Source organism: Lepidochelys olivacea (assembly GCF_965140295.1).
Source record: "Lepidochelys olivacea isolate rLepOli2 genome assembly, chromosome: 5".
NCBI classification, from domain to species: Eukaryota; Metazoa; Chordata; order Testudines; family Cheloniidae; genus Lepidochelys; species Lepidochelys olivacea.
The window spans coordinates 31,468,767-31,485,818 of NC_140415.1; positions in this window are offsets into that span (position 1 = coordinate 31,468,767).

The window sequence follows — 17,052 nt, forward strand, 5'->3', positions numbered from 1 at the left end:
CCTGAACTCCTTGGGGGAGAATTGTATGTCCCCTGCTTTGTTTTACCTGCATTCTGCCATATATTTCATATTATAGTAGTGTCAGATGATGACTCAGCACATGTTAATTTTAAGAACACTTTCGCTGCAGATTTCACAAAATGCGAAGAAGGTACCAGTGTGAAATTTCTAAAGATAGCTATAGCACTTGACCCAAGGTTAAGAATCTGAAGTGTCTTCCAAAAATTGAGAGGGACGAGGTGTGGCACATTCTTTCAGAAGTCTTAAAAGAGCAACACTCCGATGTGGAAACTACAGAACCCAAACCACCAAAAAAGAAAATCAACCTTCTGCTGGTGGCATCTGACTCAGAGGATTAAAATGAACATACATTGGTCCGCACTGCTTTGGATTGTTATCGAGGAGAACCTGTCATCAGCATGGACACATGGCCTCTGGGATGGTGGTTGAAGCATGAAGGGACATATGAATCTTTAGCGCATCTGGCATGTAAATATCTTGTGACAACACTGGCTACAACAGTGCCATGCGAATGCTTGTTCTCATTTTCAGGTGACATTGTGAACAAGAAGTGGGCAGCATGATCTCCTGCAAATGAAAACAAACTTGTTTGTCTGAACAATTGGCTGAATAAGAAGTAGGACTGAGTGGACCTGTAGGTTTTAAAGTTTTACATTGTTTTTGAATGCAGTTATTTTTTGTACATAATTCTACATTTGCAAGTTCAACTTCCATGATAACGAGATTGCACTACTGTACTTGTATTAGGTGAATTGAAATTCTATTTTTACAGTGCAAATATTTGTAATCAGAAATAAATATAAAGTGAGCACTGTACACTTTGATTTCAATTTCAACACAGAATACAATATATTTGAAAATGCATAAAACATCCAAAAATATTGTATTGTTTAACAGTGTGATTAATCATGATTAATTTTTTTAATTGCTTGACAGCCCTAGTTTTGGGATTTGTTTTCCAATGCTTTCAAAATACTCCTCCAGTTGTGCTTGTATGTATAAAGAAACTGATGAAAACAAAATTGAGAGCTCCCAACACCGGGGGAATTTTTAGCTGGTTAGAGCTGGCTGTTTTACAGATCCTTTATGCCATACATATTTGTGTCTCTGCACTGCTGTAATACCCCAACAAGCATACCTAGTAAGCCACAGTCCCTGCCCTGAAGAATTCATGGCCTAAACAGACAAGGGTAGAAATGGAAATAGATCAACAAAGAGGTGAAGTGATTTGCCCAAGGTCACATAGCAGGCCATTGGGAAAGCTGGGAGTAAGACCCAGGACTTCTCTCACTCAGCCCCATACACTCTCCACTAGACCATGCTGTTTCTCCTGAAAAAGGGCTCACAAGAACACAACTGATCCACATAGTCCCATAAACCTAGGGAATCCTTGATTATACAAAGCCTACATTTTTATGCCTAAATCTCACTTTATAGTGACCTTTTAAAACCTGAGAGAAATGCTGCCAGCATAAACAAATGCCACTTTGTTGATTTGTAATTTATATGAAAAACAGACTTACGCAAGCTCTGAACAAGGGCTACAAATCAACCTGTTATACAATTGAACCGGGGTGAGTGTAAATTATATCCAGAAAAGACTGGGGACATGGATACTTCGTTGTAGTTAGAGAGTGACATCTAGTGGTATACCTCTCTGTAGATCTAATATTTCTTGGCATGATTCAAACCGTGTTTTAAATCTTTTTTTTAAACCTCCTTAATACTGCTACTCCTTCTTCTTAACTTTATACAGTTCCAGTTCTATACCGAATACATTGTCCTTTGAATTTACCATACCTAAGTACCTCTTTTTTATTATTTTGAAAAAAGAGAAGGTGTTAGAGTGTGATTGTCTGCCTGCAAACCAAGCTTTATAAATATTGTGATTAAAAACTTCTTTCAGGGGGATTTAATCTGAAGCTTTTTGATGCACGTCTGGTAACTCTTGGTACATAAATTACACCAATACCATGCATACAATGCCTGTTCCATTTTCAGTTTGCATCTTGTGAACACACAGAAGCAGTTTGCTGCGAACTGAGGGTGTAGCATTGTCTGAGGGTGTCCCATGGTCCTTCACTATGGTATTGAGCAGCATGCATCCTGGGATTGTTTTCACTGTGAATTGTGGGAAGCCGGGCCGTTCATACTAAAAAACCAAAACTGTTTCCACTGTCTCCTCCCCATACTTCCTTTGTGGGCTGGTTGGCATCATTTTTTTAATTGCCGTTGGCCAGCATGGTCCCAGCAATGCTCTGGGCTGCTGTGGTCACAAGTGTGAATTCGTACAGGCTGCTTGGGGTTTTATTACAGCACTCGGAGCTGAATGAATTTGGTATTGGATTTTGCCCATCGCACTAATGAGCAGATGATGTGGGAGCAGGGGAATGTTCTGTGGTGGCGGCAGCAACTCCTCCAGCAACAAAAATATGCTGTGCTGTAGTGAGGCAGAAAAACTTGATGCTGACCTGTTGGAACAAGAGGGCCAGTTCTTGAATCACCGACACATCACTCAGCACTGTTTCTGGGTCTGGGAAACCAGCATGGATTGGTGGGAGAGGACTGGTCTGCAGGCCAGCAGCGGTGAAAACTTCAGGATGGGGAGGGTGACCTCTTTTGAAAACTGTGCAAAACTGATTTTGGAGCTTCATCGACAGCAGTCCAACATATAGTGCCCAACACATGTGGAGAAATGATTCACCTTTGCCATCTGGAATCTGGCCACCCCAGAATGTTAACAGTCTGTAGCCAACTGACTTGGCACAGGGAGATCAACTATTGGGGCCATTGTTATGCAGATCTCCTATGCCATTGATAAGGTGCTCTCTAAGGTCATGAAGCTGGATAATGCTCGTTAGATTACTCATGACTTTGCACACATGGGGTTACCAAATTGTATTGGGGCAACTAATGGATCCCACGTGCCTACCATTTGCCCCATCGCTAGGTAGAATTTATAAGAGTTATTTCTTCATGGTGGTCTAAAGTCTGGTGGACCACAGCTAGAAGTTTTCAGAGATAAATGCAGGGTGGTCTGGGAGGGTCCATGAGGCAATCATCTGTTGGAACTCAGTATTTAAATTAATGGAGAAGGACTGTTTGCCTCCAGGATCACTGTGGACATTAACTGTGTAGAGGCTGATCTGGTTATTCTGGAAGACCCAGCTTACCCCCCTAGCTAAAGAAACCATACACAGGACACTTGGACAGAAGGAAGGAACACTTTAACTATTGTGCGAGTAGCTGTAAAATGGTAATCAAGTGTGCACTTAGTCATTTGAAAGACAAAATGGTGCTGTTTGCAGAATAGGCTGGAAACTGACTGGAGAGGGATGACTTTGGGGTATCAGGTGGCATAATCCAGGATCACCGGGCTGTATTTGTATGCAGCTGTGGACTTTTCTAATGGACTCACCAGGATGCCTAGCCTTTCAAAGGGCACCCATATGATGGTCAGTGGTAGCAGAGGAGCCTTTGAGACCTTTTTCTGACTTGTCCACTGGCACTTACAGAACTTTTGCTCATCATGCGGCATCTCTGTGTAGACACCCGGCCAGTAGAATTACATAGTCACTTTGTTGAGTGTCTTTTCGCTCCCCAAGTTCCCCCTGCATGGTATCGCATGGGCCAGTTGGAGAACTCCACTATGGAATTTCCTTGGCACTAGTAGCTGCATCCTCACTTCCTTCATCTTGAAGTCCTTGACCTTTAGAGCCCAACATGCCTTTTCCTCAAACAACTCAACTCAAAATGGGGCTGCTGTTTCAAGAGTTGAGGGTCTAGTACCATGATACCCTGCAAGGAGTAACTAGGCTGGTGGAAGCCAGGGTGAGACTTTTATGTGTGTGGGCAGGATTCTGTTGTACAGGAAAGTTAGGTATTATTTATCTATTGTAATTAAATCTAGAGAATGACTGCAGTATAAACACATGGGCAGGCTAATGATTCACAACTGACACTTCATGATTGTTAACTGTTCCTCAGGGAAGATAGATAATGTTATGCAGTACTGATTTTATTTTCTCTTCTTACATACCTTTTAATAGCTAAGCCCCCCTGCCTTTTAGAGCACCAGACTTTTGGCCTCCATTACTGTGGATACAATTTTGCATCCACAATTAAAAGCAGGGGGAAATTAGTTGCACCTGTAATTACATCAATTCAGCTGCCTTACTCTCTGATTTGGAAGTATAGTCATGTAATTAGACAGTTAAGGGTGCAGCTATTTATACCTGTAACTTTGCCATTGTATTTAACTGCAGCCATAAAATTGCACACACCCCCTCCTTCCCACAACAGACCATTTTTGGGATTTGGGGTTAACTAGCACTGTGGATTAATACTTGACTGAATAAAATATTTCTAACTATTCATTTAACAGATAATGTACATGGAATAGAAAGGTTTCAGAGTAGCAGCCGTGTTTAGTCTGTATCCACAAAAAGAAAAGGAATACTTGTGGCACCTTAGAGACTAACAAATTTATTTGAGCATAAGTTTTCATGAGCTACAGATCACTTCATCAGATGCAAGTGAGCTGTAGCTCACAAAAGCTTACGCTCAAATAAATGTTAGTCTCTAAGGTGCCACAAATACTCCGTTTCTTTTTATAGAATAGAAAGTTGTTACGGAATAATGGTCACCTATTATGATGTGTTGTAGGGATAACTGTGGTGATATTAATGCTTACATTCAAAGTAGATCCACTCTGATCAAACGATGTTCCAATATAACTATTTCTATTTTACCAGATGAGTGAATATTTTAATCTTTATCTTATGTGGGAGAGATCAGGTATTTGACTGACTGCAGTTTGATATTTTTTTAAAAAACTTATTTATTAATTTAACTGCTAAATGGCAAACTACTGATCATCCAGAAGTTTAATTTACCATGCATAAATTTCATTTTGTATCCATTTGAACATACTATACCTCCTGCAACAATAATAAAATCCTAACCTAAAGTCTCTTGTTTTACCAGAATACAAGCAGCGGATAGTTATTTCTGATGAGATCTGAGGGAGTTAATTAGGTTTCAGATTTTCAATTCTGCTGCAGAATGGTCACTAACATTTGCAAGCTGCACAATAAAGTTCTGAGCTGCTGCTGAGTTCTTTCAAGGTTTATCACGATTGGATTTTGAATGTGTCACACATCATACTGATGTTAGGACAGAACTACCTAGCTTAATCTCACAGCCTGTAATCTAATGTCTGAACTTCTCATTAGGCATTGGGTATAATTTACCAAATGATTTAGGAGCCCAAGTCTCATTGGTTTTCAATAGGACTTATGCCCCTAGGTTATTTGAGCCAAAATTCTCAAAGGGAATTAGTGGCCTAGCTCCCACTGATATCAATGGGAGTTTGAGGATTTGGGCTTTGCAAACTTTTGAAATGAAATTTGGGCTCCAAAGTCACTTATGTGGTTTTGAAAATTTTGCCCATTACCTAACTGTGATGGGAGTCACTCATGAACCTAAATAATAGATTTACGGCTTGTCTACACAGGGCTTTTTAAACCAGATCAAATTGAGTTAATCTGGTTTGAAAATGCTTGCATATACATGTCACAACCTATCACTGAGCACTAACTCTGCATTTATCAGGAATGCTGGAGTCCTCTTGCAAATTGGACTAGGGTTGCTTCAAACTGATTTAGGTCTTTTGTTTTTGTGCATGCAGTTGCTGTGCATCACTCTTTGCATGCTTCCAACATCTGTCCCACAGTGCTTTGCATCTTGACGGTTACTGAGCTGGCGGTTTTACTTGTGTGCCTTCTCTGCCCTGGTTTTAAGTTTCCAGGATGACCCTTGCCCCCTTTAAAAATACACTATTCTCAAAATTCACTTTGCTTTTACGCTTCAAGCAGCATTTCGTTTTCTGCCTTGGAGAGAGGTATATGAACGGGTGTGTGCACGTATTATGTCCTGGGTGAATCAACTACATCTAACCTAGCCAGAAACTAAAGTTAATGCAGAATTCAGCATGTTAAGCCGTGTTTCTTTTCATGACACTTGTGCTCCTTGAATTGCACTGGCTACCTATGAGTGTCCAGGTTGATTTTAAGATGTTGGTTTTAATCTCTAAAGCTCTAAATGGCCTGTGACTTAGTTGCTGCCATAGGTGTGTTTGTTAGAGTGCTGGCATTGGACCCTCATGGTATGGAAAAAGGGGGAACTGATGAGAGGACACTCTCCACCTGTGCCTTTTGGAATTTGCCTTGGTTCATGACACACACAGGCTGTTAACCTTTAGGACTTGCTGCAAAGTCTGTCTTTGCTGCCTACGTGGTCAGGATCTGAGAGGTTTGTGAGGTTCAGTAGTATGAGGGGCTTCTGGTGGATATGTGGTTGAAAGGGTTTTTATTCTTTGTGCTTTGATTGGGGGTATTGGAACAACTGGTGGAGCATGCTTGTTTGCTATAAGTAACATTATTTTAAAGTGATTGCCCAGAGCTTGGATCAGCACTCTTTTGCTGTCCGTATAAACTGAAATACATTTGGCAAAACAGAATGAACATTCTCCTCATTCAGTGAGATGAATGTTTATGAACAGCAGCTGGAAAATATTTGGTTGCAGGAGATCATGTGCCAAAATAGGGTTAAGGGGTAGTGTTTGGAGTTGGAGGAGGATTTCCAAGTCTCAGGAAAACTGTCAGGCAATCAGTAGCTGGACATCTACTCAAGTCATTCCTCTCATGTTTTGGGGACCTGGTAAAGCAGTTTGCTGTTCTCAGTGCTGGAAGAAAAGAAAAAGCTTGGTGTAATCTCACTGTTGTTGAAATTCAGTTTCCACAACACCTTTTGAAAACAACTAAAAAAACCCTTCCCACCTGATTTTACGTTGTCTAACTCCATTATGCTAGATCATCCCATCTGAAAAAATCTTGTTCTCTCACTTTTGCCTGTTCTTGTGATACTCGTGGCCATCTTCTGACCATAGAATCATAGAATATCAGGGTTGGAAGGGACCTCAGGAGGTCATCTAGTCCAACCCCCTGCTCAAACCAGGAGCAATCCCCAACTAAATCATCCCAGCCAAGGCTTTGTCAAGCCTGACCTTAAAAACTCCTAAGGAAGGCGATTCTACCACCTCCCTAGGTAACACATTCCAGTGTTTCACCACCCTCCTAGTGAAAAAGTTTTTCCTAATATCCAACCTATACCTCCCCCACTGCAACTTGAGACCATTACTCCTTGTCCTGTCCTCTTCTACCACTGAGAATAGTCTAGAACCATCCTCTCTGGAATCACCTCTCAGGTAACTGAAAGCAGCTATCAAATCCCCCCTCATTCTTCTCTTCCGGAGACTAAACAATCCCAGTTCCCTCAGCCTCTCCTCATAAGTCATGTGTTCCAGACCCCTAATCATTTTTGTTGCCCTTCGCTGGACTCTCTCCAATTTATCCACATTCTTCTTGTAGTGTGGGGCCCAAAACTGGACACAGTACTCCAGATGAGGCCTCACCAATGTCGAATAGAGGGGGACGATCACGTCCCTCGATCTGCTCGCTATGCCCCTACTTATACATCCCAAAATGCCATTGGCCTTCTTGGCAACAAGGGCACACTGCTGACTCATATCCAGCTTCTCGTCCACTGTCACCCCTAGGTCTTTTTCCGCAGAACTGCTGCCTAGCCATTCGGTCCCTAGTCTGTAGCTGTGCATTGGGTTCTTCCGTCCTAAGTGCAGGACCCTGCACTTATCCTTATTGAACCTCATCAGATTTCTTTTGGCCCAATCCTCTAATTTGTCTAGGTCCCTCTGTATCCTATCCCTGCCCTCCAGCGTATCTACCACTTCTCCTAGTTTAGTATCATCCGCAAATTTGCTGAGAGTGCAATCCACACCATCCTCCAGATCATTTATGAAGATATTGAACAAAACCGGCCCCAGGACTGACCCCTGGGGCACTCCACTTGACACCGGCTGCCAACTAGACATGGAGCCATTGATCACTACCCGTTGAGTCCGACAATCTAGCCAACTTTCTACCCACCTTATAGTGCATTCATCCAGCCCATACTTCTTTAACTTGCTGACAAGAATACTGTGGGAGACCGTGTCAAAAGCTTTGCTAAAGTCAAGAAACAATACATCCACTGCTTTCCCTTCATCCACAGAACCAGTAATCTCATCATAGAAGGCGATTAGATTAGTCAGGCATGACCTTCCCTTGGTGAATCCATGCTGACTGTTCCTGATCACTTTCCTCTCATGTAAGTGCTTCAGGATTGATTCTTTGAGGACCTGCTCCATGATTTCCACACTCACTTCCTGCTGTTGTGCCCTGCCTACTCAGGACTACCAGTATTTTTCTGGTGCAACTAACTCATGGGACTGGGCACATACAGAATTTAAAGAAATCTTGGTTGTTCTCTTCTAACTCTTCTAACTCAAGGGTACTATGAAGTTCAACGTTCACTTAAACCGTGCATTTAAGATAAATTTTTATCTTAAATGCATTGCTAAACTAAACTGTTCTTAAATGCAGTCAACATTCTAATCCACTCTGCTTTAATGGCACCAAACTATACAGAGGGGAAAATGTCACTATGCGTGAGTGGAATTTCTGATTTAAGGACTCATGACTTTAAAATTATGCAACTGATTTTCTTGAAACTCAGCCTGATCTTTAGATATCAGTGAGATCTACAAAGCAGGGCAAACTTGAATTTTATATCTTCACTTTTTTTAGGGGTTTTGTAGACATTTTGATCAGAATCTCATCTTTCCCCATCCTCATATAAATAAGTAAAATCAGTGTAGCTGTTTTTTTAACCAGAAAAAAAAAATCTTTCAACTCAAACAAGGAATCTTTCAACTAACACTTCAGCACAAAATGAATTTTTTTGAGGAAGCAACTGAAAAAGTGAGCTAAAATGGAAGTTGGAACTCAACACCAACTTAATTATAATGTTTGCTACTGGGGACTCCTGAAGTACTGAAAGCATTTTTTAGATTTGAAGTCTATACAGTTTGTAAGTACGGTATGTCACATTTTATATCCTGTGAATACACTTGGACAAGTGTATGAGAAATGTGGTTTTTCCACATGAGTTTCAGCTGGGAAAGTCACTTCTTGAGCTGATGATGACTTTTCCCTGCTGCAAGCAGATATACTATATGCTGCTTTAAATTATTATCTGGGAGTTGTCATTATGCCATGTGATCCATTCTAATGCAATTTAAGAACATGGCACACTGAAATGATAAAATAATGGACACCAGCCAAAAATGTAAATTAATGGCTATTGCAGCACATAGAATTTCAGATGGAAGTTACAGCAGTTATTAAACTACTAAATGATATGTATACCATATATAAAACAACCAATATATAAATATGAAGGTCCTGCCCCAAACCTTGAAAGCTCTGACAGATGAGGTAACCTCCCATCACCACCTTTCCCCTTCCTGTCGAGGAGAGTAGCTGGAGCATATGGTCTAAAGAAGCATTCTGGTCTTTGCCCTCACATCAAGAATCCCTGTAAGAGGCAGAAACGTTCCACTCCATGGTAGGGTGGGCATGGTAGAATAAGGACAGTATTGATCTGTTAAGGTGCAGTTTATTTCTTATTTTTAAAATGTAGCTAATCATACTTGCACCTCTGACACTTTGCTTTCTGTTTATTTGTACTAGTCTTATCTATTTAGATTGTAAGCACTTTGGTGGCAGTGGGGTGAACCTATTTTTTTTTTTTTTTTAGTGTTCTTGTTTCCATAGTACCTAACGACAGAGCCCTGAGCTTGATCGGGACCTATTAGTGTTACCACTATATAAAAAAAATAACTATAGGTAGCACCATAAGTGCTAATGACAGATGGGATCTCTCTCTGTCTCTCTCATTTTCAAGGGCAAAAGATCAGTAATTTTCATAACTCAAATTATTCATAGTTACCAGGCAAAGAACACCTCTGACCCCTTCTGGTCTCTCTGATTGCACCCCTTTAGGTCTCAGGCTGCTAGCTGTCAAATGTCTCTTGGGGAGGAATCACACAATTCCCCCACTCTCAGACTGGACCCTGTGTTGCAATCCATTGGTACTAACCATGGTTTACCTCAGCAGGTCTGACTTATGTCCAGACCCTGCAGTTCTGTTCCCTCCAGGACAATGGCAGTGATAGTCCGTGACCTAACATCCTCCTTAAAGCAAAGTGTTATTTATTTAAAACCGAAGCATTTAAGAGAAAACATAAAAAAAAACCCAATAGAGACAGAACTAATCTAGCTTTTCCATAAGGTTTACCTTTCCCTGGATTTGGGAAGGCCCTAATTAGTCTCTCTCTCGTGCATGCGTGTTAGCCTGTATCCCTGATCTAGACCGCTTCTGACAATTGATCACCCTTCTACTTTTAAGCAGTGCTTTTTTTTTTAACTCTTTAGTGTTCTTTTCATCTCTAGCCTCCTACCTTTGGCAAAGTAAGCAATTTAGCGACTAGAGACAGGATCCTTGAAGTTAATAGCTTGACCAGGGCCAGCTCCAGGCACCAGCTTTCCAAGCAGGTGCTTGGGGCAGCAATCCGAATGGGGCGGCAGTCCGTGTCCCATGGCAGCAATTCGGCACCAGCTCCACCGCTCTTCCCGCCGCGGCGGCTTTTGTGCGGCAGCTCCGCCGCTCTTCCGGAGGCGATGGCAATTCAGCGGCAGCCCCACCGCTTTTGCAGTGGAGGCAGTTCGGTGGCAACTGCTTGGAGCACCAAAATTGGTAGAGCCGCCCCTGAGCTTGACCCATTGCCCTTCAAGTGTGTGTGGGGAAGTCCTTATCTAGATCTATTGTGTTACTTTCCTGTTTGCTTTTTCCATAGCCTCCTCTTAAGTTAGATCAATACAGTCAAGCAAGAAATGCTAATGACCCAATATTCCATCATTTTCCCTCACTGACCAGGTCACATAAAATGATGACCTCTCAGGATTCATAGCCATTCCACATCCATCACAACTTCCTTGTCTCCACTTCACCTCTGACTTGCAATAATCAAATAGCAAACACTGTGGAGTGTCATGACCCATAGGTGAGTTCTTCGGATGGGGAACTGATGTACAGAGACGCTAAATGACTTGCCCAAAGTCACACAGGAAGACCCTGGCTGAACAGGGAAGATATCCTGAGGTCCAGGCTAGCACTGAACCCACTGGCCCATCCTCCCTCTCACAACAGGAATAGATCAGAATATGTGTTCTCATATTTCAGAATCAGAACAACAGAAAACAAGAAATATGCTGAGAGCAAGTTTCATTTTTATAAGATTCTGTGGTTTTGTGTATTGCTAGAGTAAGTTGCAAATTAGTAGGTGTTAGGGGGCTTATTCCTTCACCACTTACTTCCCTGGTCCTTCTCGCATCAACAGAGAGCAACAATACCCGAAGTCAAAAGGTGCAAACAATTCGATGTTTATTGGGGTGAACTTCCAGCAAGCATGATTCCAGTTTCCTTCCTTAGTGTCCCCCTTCCCAGCTCTGGCACCACAGAGCCTTACACCTGTGTCCCTGTTCCCATTTCCCCCCCTTAGCCAAACATGGTTCCCATTCCCCCCACCCACTCACTTCCTGATTGACTGCAGACTATATAGTAAAACTTGAGTTCTGCTTAGCTATACCTTAACCAATCATTTTCCTGAAATTTAACTAACCAATCCTAACATATTGTAACATGATTATTTAACCAATTATATCCCACCACCTTAGTTTGCACCCAGCAAAATTAATTATACAGCAGACAGAAACAATCACAGAACCAGACAGAGATTATACAGACAAACAATGGGGAAATGGGGACTATGGTGATAGAACAACAAAGAAATGAGGATTTCACATCCCAGCTGTTGATAAGTGAGTTCTTGCCAGACAGGATGCTATCAAACTAAGTTTCCTTTTACATTTTCTAGGCACTTCCCTTTCTCTGGAGGTGACAGGCACTATCAGGACAGGATTGTATTCCTAACAGCCCAATAGCACCTTATTTCAATATGACTAGTTTGGAATGTGGGGATGTGACCGGTCGCTTCCCAGCTTATGGCTGCCTCTGCTGCCTTGCCAAAGATCTTAGCCTAAGCACAGGGCCTCAGACTGTCACAGTAAGAGAAGGACCGGCAGACAGTGATTTTGATTCTTTCTTTTATACCTCTAACTAGCCAAGTGATAAGAATACACCTAAATTCTTAGAGTATAGGCCTTTACAGACAGGTCTGAATATCTATATCCTAACACTGTGTTTATAAATATATGTTCCCTCACACTAGATGGATTGAATTCTTTAAACATAGTCCCACTGAGTTGTAATCAGATCTGACCAGACTGTAACAAGGGACACTAGTCAGGTATTATTTTGAGTGACAGTTGATGGCCAGAAGACTTCTGGAAGACCAGACTTCCTTCTTCTGGCAAAGAAACAGCATTGGAATACAGACGGAGAAACACTGTAGTTTTAATTAGAGTTCTGTTTAGCAAGCTGAAGACACACCGTACATTTGGACCATATGATAAATTGGAAATCTTCTTCTTTGAAAAAGATCGGAGCAAGAAGAATCTGTATATGGTTGAAGCGGGGATCATAAGCTATTAATTTTTATTTTATTGTGGTATCACTGAAAGGCCCAATTTGGAGATCAAGGGTCCATTATGCAAGGTATTGCACGCGCACACATGTAATAAAAACATGGTCCCAAAGACCTTAAATGAAATAGTTATAAATCATATTTTTAATCCCACAAATATGTATGAATCCTCAGGAAAAAAAAAACAACTTAACGTGAAATTTTGCCTAGAAAAGGATATATTGGTATTTTATTACTTATGGTTTTTCTTTTAATTGTTTATTACAAGTATTTTAATTGCTATTGAAATGGAAATATGTTTCTAAACTCTAAATGCTTTGAAAATCTCATCCTCATATCCTGGGTTTTAATCTGCGTAATGCTTTCTGAAAACTCATGAAAAAACAATGCAGTGCAATCTTTGATTCAGCAAGAAGCTAGGCTGAAGTTCTGTGAAGGAAGTGGAAGATTGGGGATATGCATATCCCCGCACATTCTGATTACATTCACAGCTGCTCTTACCTTTGTCAACGAGGTGCAATTCTCACATTATCAGAATTTGATTTTTATTTTTTTATCATTTTGCTGGATAATATCGATTGTTTTAAAGCTTTTTTTATTTTTATCAGTTTAAATTTTCAGTTGTGTGAAATTATGGGGGGATCAGACCATAATTAATGACAGTGGATGTTGAGATTCAAAAAATTAAAGCTTTATAATCATTAAAATACAAATTGTCAACATCACGTCAATATATATACAAAGTATATATCCCTAAATGAAACTAAGTTCTCAAGCATTCTTCTTACTTTGCCTATCCACAAATTTCAGTTATTGATGGAACTATTTTTCATCAGTTTGTGTGCACAGTGAAATTGATGTTTGTTGACTTTTACTTGGTTAATTATAAATATTCCAGCTGGATAAGCCTACAAATGTGTCACGGAACAGTCAGATTTTTTTCTCTGAAATATTGAATTTCTGGGGCCAATTGAAAAATAAGGGGGATGGAAGCCTCAAATGATATGGAATTCATTTATTAAATGTGTATTGCTATTTTTAAACTAAAAGTACTGAACACTAAACTTTGTCTGATGGAGAACCGTAGCTTTAAACAATCTTGAAGATTACATCAGACAGTTGAAAAAATAATAAACTGTACAACTTGAAGTGTCAGCATGTTATTTTTAGCTTGTGTATAGTTTCATAAACAGCTGTCATAATGAATCATATTGTTGTAGTTGATTTTTCCTTGTTAATGCAGTCCTCTCAGATTTTGCAGTTTCTGACAGGCTATTACTTCAATGGATAGTTTGGTGTTGTGTTCTTTTTCCATGTTATAACAATCAATCTTTTGGCAGCACCAATTGCCCTTAAAGGTTTTTCCATTATGATTAAGAACCCAGAGTACAACTGTCCGCTAGAAAGATCTCCTCACCACTTAGATGCATATGTATATTAAATTAGGTTGACCCTTATGCCCCATTCATCCCCAAATCAATAATACACGTACAAGCATTCTCAGATTATGACCAATTATTTTTGTCTTACAGATCCAGTATAGATATTATAAGAGTTTGATTCTTTTATATCTAGAAGACGTCTAGCAAATTTTTGAATCTGATGCTGGCAAACCAGGTGCCAGTCTTTTTCACATGCATGTTAATATGGTTAAGGTGGATACTGAAGTGAACTTATAACAATGTGTTTAGTGTTTAGACCTTAAGAACGGCCATACTGAGTCAGACCAAAGGTCCATCTAGTTCAGTATCCTGTCTTCCAACAGTGGCCAACGCCGGGTACTTCAGAGGGAATGAACAGAACAGGTAATCACCAAGTGATCGATCCTGTGTTGCCCATTACCAGCTTCTGGCAAACAGACTAGGGACACTTCAGAGCATGGTTTTGCATCCCTGCCTGTCCTGGCTAATAACCACTGATGGATCTATCAATCTCCATGTGACTCCATGGACCTGTATTATGTGTTGCAAGAGCCCCTTCCATGAAGGATAAGGGTAATCCACAGAGCAATCATAATCAAGGGCATCTAATATGAGAGAGCCATTGGAATTGTGTTAAGTAGCAGGCGGGAGGATACAGAGCAACCAAGAAGACACGGGCGTCAGCAGAGTGTTTGTTCTCCTGCAGATCCTGGTGAACCTGTGGGATTTTATGATGGCTCAAAGCTCCTTCACCAGAGACCCAAAAGGAATATACCCACCAGAGTGATGTGTATCACATTCCAGGGTGCTATGCAGATCAATGAGAGGTTGTGTCACCACTTATCTTGCAAACCTGGGTGTCTCCCCATGCTTTGCTGCTGTAGCTCTCAACCTGAGCCCCTCACAAACAGCACACAGAAGACACTCTTGAGTGTCTGTGTATAGCCGCAGCCTGACAGTAACACTCCAGTCACACTCTGGCTTCCCCCATCTTTAGTTACTACTTCCTAGAGTGTGTTAGGGTCACTCAGGTCCTAATTTTTCAAAAAAAAAAAAAAAAAAGTTCTTCATTGTCCAGCCCTCTCCTGGACAGTTCAGATATTACAGGATCATATCCACCAGTTGGCAGTTTAACTGGAGTTGCCCAAACAGTTCAGTTTAAACACAACACTGGATTTGTTTTGATTGAAGAATAAAACAAATTTCAGTTAACTATCAATAGACAGATTTTATGTGAATACAAGTATAAGGCATCAAAGTCAGAAATGGCTACAAAAGAAAATAATGATAAAACACTTTCTAGTAACTTAAACCTTAACAAACTAGACTGGGTTCAAGGTAAAATACTTAACACGTGTTGCCAGCAACAAGGCTGACCAAATTTTCAGGCCAGAACCCCTCCCAAAGTCAAAAGGCTGGTTCTTTTGTCTCCTTAATGAGAGAGAGCATGAGAGAGAAAGAGAGGGAGAAAAAGAAAGAGGGAATATCTGAGATGTTTTTGCTCCTCACTTTTATAGTCCAGTCACTTTTTGAAATACATTTTCCTGTGGGTTACCCTTGGGTAAAGTTCCTTCCTTTTGGCAAAAAGTTTTGTGGTGAAAGAGGTTCCATATTGTTGCTGGTTAAGTGTAGCTTGATCTGTTCTTGCCCCCTTCCGTTGCCAAAGAATAGCCACTGATGAGTAATTGCCAATCAATTTTGATGACACCTAACTAGAGGCAACAGCTTGTCCACTGTCTTTCAGAAACAGGCTTACCCTCTTCCCAGGTTTGTCTGGTAAACACACTTCAGTCACAATTTCAGCTGATGTTCATAACATTATATATAATGTTGCTACACACATTTCACTATGGTATTATTGATCAGTAAAATATTAGTTTTCAAATGATTGCTCACAAGAGATTATTACAATAGTGTGGGATGTGAATACAGAGCAGCACTCAGCCCTTTCCCATGATTGTTTGCAGAGGAGAGAACAATCCAGCCCCCTGTTATTTCTTTGCTTATTCAGCAGCCTTTTTGAAATAGTATGTCATAATGTTACACATATTAGTAACATTATGATATACTAAGTAATTTGGGAGATTTTGATTTAGCATCCTTGGAACCCTCCTAAAACAATTTTGTAACTTGGGGATACTTTCTGAATTGATATTTTGTCTACATAACATAATCTCTAGAGATGCACATGGTAAATCATTAATGTTATGGAGGATAAACTATTTAACTGGCAAAGGTCCTTATATCATCAAAATAATCTAAGATTCAGATTAGAGTTCACATTTAAGGATGCCTCAACTGCAATTACAGACATCTCACAAACTTCTGAGTACCTGGACTGTAGTGGACATGCTGTGACTGAGAGATACATTCTTCAGTAGTAAAAGAAAATAAAGTTCTCAAACAAGGGAAAGAGATGACAACTTATTGGATGCAAGACATGTCCCTTAAATTTCTCATAATGTGTTATTGTCATAACGTTGTAAACTGAATAGTGACTTGAGAGGAATATGTTTCTGAAACAAACAAACAAGGACTAGTGATGATAACTAGTTTGCATCTTTGGTAATTATAGGGACAGCCCAGGTGGTCATAGTAGGATCTGGGGCAGAGGTAGGCAAACTATGGCCTACAGGCCACATCCGGCCCGTGGAACCGTCCTGCTCGGCCCCTGAGCTCCTGGCCAGGGATGCTAGCCCCCGGACCCTCTCCTGCAACCATACCACCGTGCAGGCACCGTGGCTTGCGTCCACCCACCTCCCAGGCTTTCCAATAGGAAACATTGAGCAGGGAAAGGGGGGAGATAGGGGGTGGGGCCCTGGGGGGGCAGTTAGGGATGGGGCAGTCAGGGGACAAGGAGTGTGTGTGGGGGAGGGGTTGGATGGGTCCAGGGGGCCTGTCGGGGCAGGGGTGTGGATAGGGGTCAGAGCAGTCAGGGGACAGGGGCCGTTGGATAGGGGCAGAGGGTCCAAGGAGGGGGCAGTCAGGGGACAAGGGGGGGGGGGTTGGATGGCTCAGGGGTTCTGAGGGGGACAGTCAGGGGGC